We start from the raw sequence: 10,007 nt of genomic DNA, 5'->3' as shown, positions 1-10,007 counted from the left end.
TTTCTAATCATTTTTTTGGTGGAGTCTTTAGAATTTTCTCTACATAAAATAATGTGATCTGCAAAAAGTGACAATTTTACTTCTTTATTCTCAACTGACTGTTCTTTTTTTTTTCCTTGCCTCATTGCTCTGGCTAGGACTTCCAGTACTATGTTGAACAAGAGTGGTGAGAGTGGGCATTTTTGTCTTGCTCCCGATTTTAGTGGAAAAGCTTTCAGTTTTTCACCATTGAGCATGATATTAGCTGAGAATTTGTCATATATAGCCTTTATTAAGTTGAGGCACTTTTTTTCTATACCCATTTTATTGAGGGTTTTAATCATAAATGGATATTATATTTTGTCAAATGCTTTTTCTGCATCTATTGATATGATTTTTATCCTTTATTTTGCTAATGTGGTATATCACATTAATTGATTTGCATATGTTGAACCATCCTTGCACCCCAGAATGTATCCCACTTGATCATAACATATTGTATTTTTTTAATATATTGCTGTATTTCATTTGCTAGTATTTTGTTTAGAATTTTGCATTTGTATTTATCAGAGATATTGGTCTTTAATTTTCTTTTATTTTATTGGCTTTGCCAGGTTTTGTTATCAGGGTAATAGTGATCTCATAAAATGAATTAGGAAGTATTTCTTCTTCTTCTTCTTCTTCTTCTTCTTCTTCTTCTTCTTCTTCTTCTTCTTCTTCTTCTTCTTCTTCTTCTTCTGTGGAAGAGTTTGAGAAGGATAGGTATTAAATCTTTGAATCTTTGGTAGCATTCACCAATGAAGCCATCTGATCCTGAACTTTTCTTTTGGGGGGGAGGTTTTTGATGACTCTTTCACTTTCCTTATAGTTAATTTATATTTTCCAGTTCTTCTTAATTTAGTCTAGGAAGGTTATATATTTATAAGAACAAATCCACTTTTTCTAGATTATCTCGTTTGATGTCATATAGCCTTTCATAGTTATCTTGTATAGTCCTTTGTATTTTTGTGGTGTTCATTGTAACTTCTTTTTCATTTTTTATTTTGTTTGAGTCTTCTAAAAAGAAATCTGTTTTTATTGATTTAAGAGAGAATGGAGAGAAAGATAGAAACATCAATGAGAGAAAAACATTGATTGGCCACCCTCCGCACACCCTCCACTGAACACTGCACTCTCTCTACTGAAGACTGAGTCCACAGTCTGGGCATGTGCCCCAATTGGGAATAGAACTGGTGACCATTTGGTGCACAGGATGAAACCCAACCAACTGAGCCACAATGGCTGGGCTATTTGAGTCTTTTCTCTTTTTTGTTAGTGAGTCTGGCCAGAGGTTTGTCCATTTTATTTATCTTTTCAAAGAACCGGCTTTTTGCTGCATTATTTTTCTATTGTTTTTGTTTTCTATTTCATTTAATTCTGCTCTAATTTTTATCATTTTCTTCCTTCTACTGATTTTAGGCTTTATTTGTTGTTTTTCTAGTTCTTTAGGGTGAATATTAGGTTGCTTATTTGAGTTTTTTTTGTTCGTCTCTTGAGGTGGGCTTGTAATACCATAAACTTTCCTCTTATTACCTCTTTTGCTGCACCCCCAAATTTTGATATGTGTTCTCATTTTCATTTATCTCTGGTGTCTTTTGATCTCTTCTTTTATTTCTTTGACCCAGTTGTTGTTCAGTAGCATGTTGTTTGATCTCCACATATTTGTGGTTTTTCCACCTTTCTTTTTTGCAGTTGATTTCCAGTTTCAAAGCATTGCAGTGGAAAAATATGTTTGGTATGATTCCAATCTTCTTTGTTGAGATTAGTTTTGTGCCTTAACATATGGTCTATCCTTGAGAATGTTCCATGTACACTAGAGAAGAATGTGTATTCTGGTTCTGGGGTGAAAAGCTTTGAAATGTTGATTATGTCCATTTGGACTAATGTGTCATTTAAGGCTGATATGTCCTTACTGATTTTTTGTTTGGATGATCTATCCATTGCTGTCAATGGGGTATTTAAATTCTCTATTATAACTGTCTACAAAGAAAGAATTCTCAAGGAAGCCAGGGAAAAGAAGATGGTAACCTATAAAGGATATATCATTAGATTATCATCAGATTTTTTAGCAGAAACCCTATGAGCTAGGAGAGATTAGAAGCAAATATTCAGAACATTGAAAGAATAAAATCCACCAGTGAAGAATAATGTATTCAGCAAAGTTATCCTTTAGATATGAAGGAGATATAAAGGGTTTTCCAGACAAACAGAAGCTGAGGGAATTTACTACCACAAGACCTGCATTACATGAAATGCTTAAAGGTGCTCTTGTACCTGAAAGAAAAAAACAAAAGGATACAAAACTGTAAGATGACTAACAGACAAACAGAAATAGGAAATTGCAACTCTTGTTCAGAATAAGATATTAAACACTTAAATATAACATAAAGGTTAAAGGAGGTGAAAGCATTAAAAAAAAAAGACAATAGCTACTGCAATTTGGAAATGAATTCACAGCATAAAAGGGATAATTTGTGACAACAAAATCATAGAAGGGAAAGGGGGAAAGGAGTGAATTTGCACAGGTGAATGAGGATGCAAACAAAAGAAAAAAGACTATTGTACATGTGAAACTTTTTTATGTATAAACCTAATGATTACCACAAAGCAAAAATCTAGAATTGAGACACAAAACATTAAAAAAAGAGGAAATGGAGGGAAAAAAATGATAGACCACCACCAAACTAAAACAACAGACAGAAACACAAGGGAAAATAAAAATGGAGACACAGAGCTACCAGAAAATAAAAGATAAAATGGCTATATTTAAATTTATCATAAGCTTTCCTGTACTATTTGATATATTGTCATTTATATTGAGATTAATTTAATAAATTAATTTTTATTAATATTTTTAAAAATTTGTTTTTATTGATTTTTTTTGAGAGATAAGAAGGGAGAGATGGAAACATCAATGTGAGAGAGAAACACACCCCTCCTACACACCCCCTAATGAGGATCGAGCCTGAAACCTGGGCATGTGCCCTGACCAGGAATCGAACTGGGACCTCTCAGTCCATGGGATGTTGCTCAATCCACTGAGCCACATTTGCCAGGCAATAAATTGATTTTTAATGTTATGCATTTTAATTATAGTGGAGGAGACATTATCATTTGTCAACTGTTCTTACTCAGCAAGTTTTGTTGTTGTTAATCTTCACCCGAGGATATTTCTCCACTGATTTTTATTTATTTTTTATCCTCACTCGAGGACATTTTTTTGCATTTATCTTCAGATAAAGCAGGAGGGAGAGAGGGAAAAAGAGAGAAAGAGAAACATGGATGTGAGAGAGACACATTGATTGGTTGCTTCCCGTATGTGCCTCTGCCCACTGAACCACACCAGCCAGGACTTAGTAAGCTTTTTATGTGTATAAAACTTATCTTCTCAATTATGTTTTAATTACCTAAAGCAAGAGACTGTGAATTATATATTCTTGTGGTGAGTAGCTTTTATGAAATGAATATAGTGGAAAAAATAACATTTGAATTATAATTAGACAACTTGGGTACAAAACCTACTAGTGTTTAACTATTTTCATGTATATATTTTTTCTAATTTTCTTTTAAATTGTTTCTACAAAACTGAAATTATTCAGTTCATACCATTTTGTAATTTGGATTGTGTTATATGATGAACAGCTTTCCAGTTCATTAAACATTTTCTACACCATATATTGATATATGCATAGCATTTCATTATAGGAATGTATTATAGTATATTTAAGCATTCCTTTTTTTTGGATATTTTAATTGTCTACTGCTTTTTATTATTATATGCCATGATGTATGTTGTGATGAATACCTTGTAGCTAAATCTTTGTGCAGGCCATGGGCATACTTTTAGAGTCATGCCCCTCCAGATGATCCCTCTGAGCCCTCATAACCAGCACAATTTGATAAATGAAATGGTTGATGTTTGTTATAGGTAGCACATTATTTGTGTTTAAGTAGAAAAATGTTTTTATGTGTTGTGCATGCATGTAATAGTGCACTGAGACCCTTGTATAATCAACATACACAGTGTATTTAAGCTCATGTTACAGCATTCTCTTTCAGTGCAATTAGATGACCAAGAAATAACTGTTGAATAAATAAATGAGAAGGGCCATATGAATCCAGCTCTGAACATTAGTAATTATTAGGCTTTAGACAAATTTAGAAAACATTTTGTTTGATTTCCTTATTTGGAAATAGGAAAGGAGAGGCAATATTGTCTAAAAACTCCAGAATTGTAGTTGATTAAATCAAGTAACACGTAAAAACATTTAGCAAACACGTTTGGTTTATAGTGCACTTTGCTGAATTAACAACTCTGAGAAGGCTGGAACTATGTGTGCCTTGGTCATTTATGTCACCAACCCAGCAGAGTGCCTGGAACATAGTTAAGTACTCAATAACAATTTGTTAAGTGAATAAACATTGAGAGAATGAAATGAAAGAGTCCTGGCCCAGAATTAAAAGAAATGGGCTGATTCCATCCTATCTATAGTTTTATAACTTTGGATCTTTTATTTAATATTCTCATGAAAATGGAAAGATATGCACTAGACAATAACAATTTTCATTTATTGAGTCCTTACCTTATATTTCACACACATTATTTCTACTTTTCATAACAAACCTGAAAGGTAGAAACCATTATCTTTGTTTTATAGACAAGGAAATTTAAGCTTGAAAAGATTATGTAACTTGCTCACCTTAGACTTCTAGGCCTTAGACAAGTTTCTAAACCATGAAAACCTAGGTTTCATGATTCCAAAATCTGAGTTCTTTGTGGTACTTCAGGTTGCCTTCTTGCTAATGACCAGAATACTCTTCAAGTTCTAACAGCTCATAAATCTGTTCTATTCTACCCTGGCTACAAATATATTTGGTGGGCCAATCGTATTTTAAACTTCTAGGAAAAATGGTAGGAAAAAAATTGTTCTAATTATATTTTATTCCTATTGATTTTTTTATTTTTTAGAAAGAATGGAAGGGAGGGAGGGAGGGAGGGAGGGAGGGAGAGAAAGAGAGAGAGAGAGAGAGAGAGAGAAAGAGAGAAAGAGAGAAATCAATGTTGAGAGAGACACATTGATTGGTTGTCTCCTACACAGCCCTGGTCAGGGCTGGGGAAACCTGCAACCCAGGCATGTGCTCTTGATGAGAATCAAACCCGAGACTCTTCAGTCTATAGGTCAGTGTTCCAACCACTGAATCAAACTGGCCATGGCTGGTCTAACTATTTTATAGAGAAGTATTATTTTATTATATGTTGCCTATTTCCCAAATATTGGATTTTCTATCTTATTTGAACCCCGAGTCCACAGACCTATGTCTCTTAGTTGCTGCCTGTATTCACTAGCTTTCGTCTCTTGCTTAGATTCTGTGACAGTTAATTTTAAGTGCCAACTTGGCTGAGCTATGGTGCCCAGTTATGTGGTCAAACATTATTCTGGATGTTTCCATGAGGGTATTTTTGGATGAGATTAACATATAAATGGACAGGCTTTGAATAAAGCAGATTATCCTCCACAATGCTGTTGGGCCTCATTTAATTAGTTGAAGAAGGTCATAATAGAAGAAAGACTGACCTCCCCAGAGCAAGAGAAAATTTGCCAGCAGATGGCCTTCATACTTAAACTGCAACATTGTTGGCTCTTCCTTGAGTTTCCAGACCGCTGGCCCACCCTGCAGAGTTTGGACTTGCCAGCCTCCATTATCATGCGAGCCAATTCTTTAAAATCTCTCTTCCGCCATCTCCCCCATTTTATAAAATCATGCCTTGTGCCCTTACCCTCACCCAACCATTCTCCTCAACTTCATAGTTAGTATTCTTTTTTTTTGAACAGAGAAGAACCTGCACCAAGAATTTATTTCTATTTTTTACATGACTTTGACAAGGACGCATATCAAAGTAGAATAACCCCGAGATCACTCCTTATGACAACTGAGAGAAAACAAAGGATAAAAAACATAAAATAGACAGCAACATTTTACACGGAGTCAACAGATGAGGCAGACGCAGCTATGCCACTCCCAGCTGTGTGGCCCTGGAGAGATGTGACTTCACTTCTCTGAGACACAGCTTCCTGGACCTCTGAAATAAGGACCTGGGATCACATCGCCTCTTCCCACATGGCACCGATTTCATAAGCCTCCCTAGGAATGATCTGAAAGGGAGAAGCATCAGGAACTCTCTCCCAGTTTGTGGGTGACACCAAGCTCTTGAAACACTGAAACACCAGGGGATCAAGTGCAAAGGTTTGGGTGAAGTGGTGGAAAGGTGGCAACTGTGCTTCCAAGAAGGCAAGTGAGGGAAATGTGCTGAGGGAAAAAAATATCCAGACTCAATTCCAGCTTGATGGCCTTTCTGACAGCTACACTCTAGAGAAAAAGCTGCATGTCACAAGGCCTCTATTGTGTGCATAACTTCTGTCTTAATGAGTCAACCCAGCGAAGGCTATCATCAGGGAGGAACCTGGAAACAAGCCAGAAGTCCCATCCTGTTCTCTAAATCATTCAAACCCTCAAAAACTCCAGAGATGCAAAACAGCAAGAGAACTCTCAGAGAAAGACAATATTAGGCCACAAGAATACAGCTTTTCAACCTAGACCTGCAGATGAGGTATAAGATCCAAGGCACAGAGAACTCGACCTTTTCACCAAACCCCAGTGCCTGAGTCCTTAAAGCGGGGACGTGAAGATACCTAACAGGAAGGGCTTCTGGAACATGGTGCAGCAAACACCTGGAACGCATGACAATTTTCAGCAGGTCCGGGTGCACGTAATCAAGTACATCGGAGACCCCCAGCTCCTGGCGGTAACAGGTGCCACCGTGGATGTGCAACCAGGCAGGCTCGGAGAGGGCAGTGCACAGCGCCGGGATGGACAAGGCACTGGGCAGGGCGGAGGCCAGGCTGCTTGGGCAGAGCGCTGCTTCCCCGGCTCCTCTACCGGCGCCCGCTGGGCAGCCCTGCGCCTCCGGGGGGCGGGGCCGTAGTGCCTGGAGCCGCCCGCCGTTGCTCCTCAGTCGCTGATAGTCCGCCAGTCGGCAGGCCTCAGGGGTGGCGCCGCTCCGTCCCATCAAGGGCCCTTGAGCTGCCCCGGGCCCAGCGATCCCAGGCTGTAAACCCCACTACGCCCGACCGACCCGGCCCCGGCCCGCCCAGGGCCCCATAGTTAGTATTCTTGAAAGCCTTGTCTTAACGTTTCTTCTTTCCTTGCATTGTTCAACCCAATCTATTGGGGTATATGAGATCATACTGAACACCATGTTTGGCACTTGATTTGCTTGGCTTCTCTGAAATATTTGGTGATAACTGCTTCCTCTTTCTTGCAGTATGTTCTTTGCTAGTTTTTGTGGTACCACATGCTCCTGGTTTTCCTTCTACCTCTCTGACTGCTGATTTGTCTCCTTTTTAATGTTTTCTTTTGCTTTTCCTTTAAATGTTGCTGTTTCTCAGAGTTCTGTCTTAGACCAGTTTTTCATTTTCCTTTCTCCATGTCCTGAATAATCTTTTAAAATTTTTTTATTTTTTTATCCTCACCCGAGGACAGTTTTGCATTTATCTTCAGATAGAGTGGGAGGGAGAAGAGGGGAGGAGAGAGAGAAACATGGGTGTGAGAGAGACACACCGAGTGGTTGCCATTCACACCACCCCAACCACGGCCTGGGACAAACTGCAACCGAGGTACATGCCCTTAGCTGGAACCAAACCCAGGACTCTCTGGCCCACAGATCGACGCTCTAACCGCTGAGCCAAACTGGCCAGGACTCCTGAATAATCTTATCTACCCTTATGGATTCTATTACTACTGATAGGCTAATATTCCCTTTTTATATATCAAATCCAAACCTCTCACCTGAGCTCCAGACTCATATAACCAGCTGCCAACTAAATAAAGCTTCCTGGAAGCCTCAAATACATCTCCAACTCAATGTAATTATGTAAACTGAACTTGTCATTTTCCCTAACTACAAACTGAGGTTCCCTTCCATCTCTACAACATTACCATTATCCACCCAGCTTCTTCAGCTATAAATCTAACATCGTCTTTTATCTTCTCCTCTCCATCATCTCTTCAATATATCACCAACTCCTACTGATTCTAATTCTCAAATAGGTCTCAAATATATCCACTTTTCTTTTTAAAATGTTTTTTAATTGATTTCAAAGAGAGGAAGGGAAAGGGAGAGATAGAAACATCGGTGAGAGAAAAACACTGATCAGCAGCCTCCTGCACACCCTCTACTAGGGATCAAGCCTACAACCCAGGCATGTACCCTGACCAGGAACCAAACTGGTGACCTTCTGGTGCATGGGACGACGCTCAACCAACTGAGCCACACCAGCCAGGCTATATGCACTTTTCTTTATCTCCATGTCCATTATACTAGTTTAGGTTATCACTGTCTCTCACGAGGATTATTGTAGTATCCTCCTAATGTTCTCTCTGCTTGACCCTCTCCAACCCATCCTCCACATTGCAGCCAGTGATCCTTATAAACTATCAATCTGGTTAATTACTTTCCTGTTTAAAATGACAATACTTCCTTGTCGTGGGACCCAGTTTAAAAGGTAGATTGCCTCTAGAACAGGGAAGGCCTTAAATTCCAAACTGAAGACAGACTTTATCTTGCAGAAAATACAAGAAAATATGTTTTAAAAAAGGGGGGGAGGGGAGTAGTAACAAATAGAAATCAGATTTTTAAGAAGTTTTTGTAATTTGAGTGCCTGCCATGGATGTCTGGAGGGTTCAGAAAATAATAACCTATTCAGAAATCTACTTTTGTTTCGTTTCAGATTATTGCATGTTATTGTCAGCTTTTACTTACAAGGGACACATGTGCTTATTACATATTACATAGATTATAATCTTCCACAGATTACAGACCCAGTACACTTGCTAAACAAACATAATTGCTATGACTGAATGAAAATATTAGCAATGTGTAATTAGTGCAGAGATGGGTTCATACTTAACTAATGGCCATGGGCTTTCAGTTGAAGTGGAACCAAGGACTTCATTTTCTTCTCAGAAAAGAATGGGAGTAATTCTTTTTTTGTCTCTCTGAAAATAAATGGAATACCAACTGGTGAGGATTTAAAAAAAGATTGGAAGTAATTAATGCATATGTCAGCTGCTTTGAAATCAGCCACTTGATGCAAAATTGAATGTAGGTGACTTATCTAAAGGTTGAGCAGGTGCCAGTGAAAAGAGAGGCCCTAGTTGGCTGGGGAGACTGGTCTTTCTTTCCCATGTGGGTTAGGTAAATGCCCCCGCTGCCAGGCCTCTAGACAGCTTTCACGGCCTCCGCTTTCATAGGTTCTCGCTTATGCTCTGCAGCCAAGAAAAAGAGAAAACAAAAATATCCTAAGCTACCCCATTGATCTCAAAACTACAACTTGAAGACTTTTGAGGTCTAACCTCACTTTTAGGTTCAGAATGTTAAGACTGTGGCTTCTACCTTCACATCCATTCATGTCTCATTTTTCCAGGTCATTGTGTAAAGGAAAACACAGAGGAAGATCTAAACCCTTTTGCCTTCAGGCCATAACTCTTCCATTTTTACTTTGAATAGAACCAATGATTCTGAGCAGAAAACATCTTCCTTAACTACCTGACAGGTATTAATACAAGGGAAGGCAGGAACAGATCCTTTGTATAAATCAGGTATGTTCTGGTTCTTGAGATGGGAAAGAAAACTTAGGAGGGCCAATCTTGCATTTATACTCAAATACAGAAAAACTAGTACACAGTGCTCCTCTAGGTTATGGGGCTAAGAGAGGTTTATCTTTTTGTTGATATGGGAAAATTAAAGAATAACAAATTATACTGTATCAGGAAAAACCATTGAGCTAACAGAGAAGGAATCTGCTAGGGTGCCTCTTGTATTTTCAAAGACTGTCATTTTTTTACATCTCAATTTACTTGATGACTGTGCCTCTGAGAATGTTAGGGACAAGATGATTTTCTATTTGTGATTTCTTTTAGCTTATTAT

The sequence above is a fragment of the Molossus molossus genome, unplaced genomic scaffold (assembly GCF_014108415.1).
Source record: "Molossus molossus isolate mMolMol1 unplaced genomic scaffold, mMolMol1.p scaffold_m16_p_20, whole genome shotgun sequence".
NCBI classification, from domain to species: Eukaryota; Metazoa; Chordata; class Mammalia; order Chiroptera; family Molossidae; genus Molossus; species Molossus molossus.
Note: the sequence above shows the minus strand (reverse complement) of the source record.